This window comes from Petromyzon marinus, unplaced genomic scaffold, assembly GCF_048934315.1.
Source record: "Petromyzon marinus isolate PM22_M1 ecotype Great Lakes invasive population unplaced genomic scaffold, UKy_Petmar_22M1.pri1.0 PM_G_Scaffold_28, whole genome shotgun sequence".
Lineage (NCBI taxonomy): Eukaryota > Metazoa > Chordata > Hyperoartia > Petromyzontiformes > Petromyzontidae > Petromyzon > Petromyzon marinus.
Genome location: NW_027422850.1, coordinates 2,467,501 through 2,467,933, shown reverse-complemented (window position 1 = coordinate 2,467,933; position 433 = coordinate 2,467,501).

The window sequence follows — 433 nt, the reverse complement described above, 5'->3', positions numbered from 1 at the left end:
GCGGTTCGTACGCAATGTGGCAACACGAAAATGACCCGTTTTCCCATTCCCAGGGATTTCTGTGCGACCCGAACAGCCCCGTGAGCCACAAGAGACACATCCCCGCCAATTTCTAGCGTTTCACGGGGTCTATCCGTGAAAAATATCAATTTTTTTTTGACTGCACATGCATTTCTGCTGCAAATGCCTCTGGAAGTTGCATGCGGTTCGCATGCAATGTGGCGACACGAAAATGACCCGTTTTCCCATTCCGAGGGATTTCTGTGCCACCCTAACAGCCCCGTGAGCCACAAGAGAGACATCCCCGCCAATTTCTAGCGTATCACGGGGTCTATCCGTGAGAAATATTCACTTTTTTGAGTGCACATGCATTCCTGCTGCAAATGCCTCTGGAAGTTTCATGCGGTTCGTATGCAATGTGGCGACACGAAAA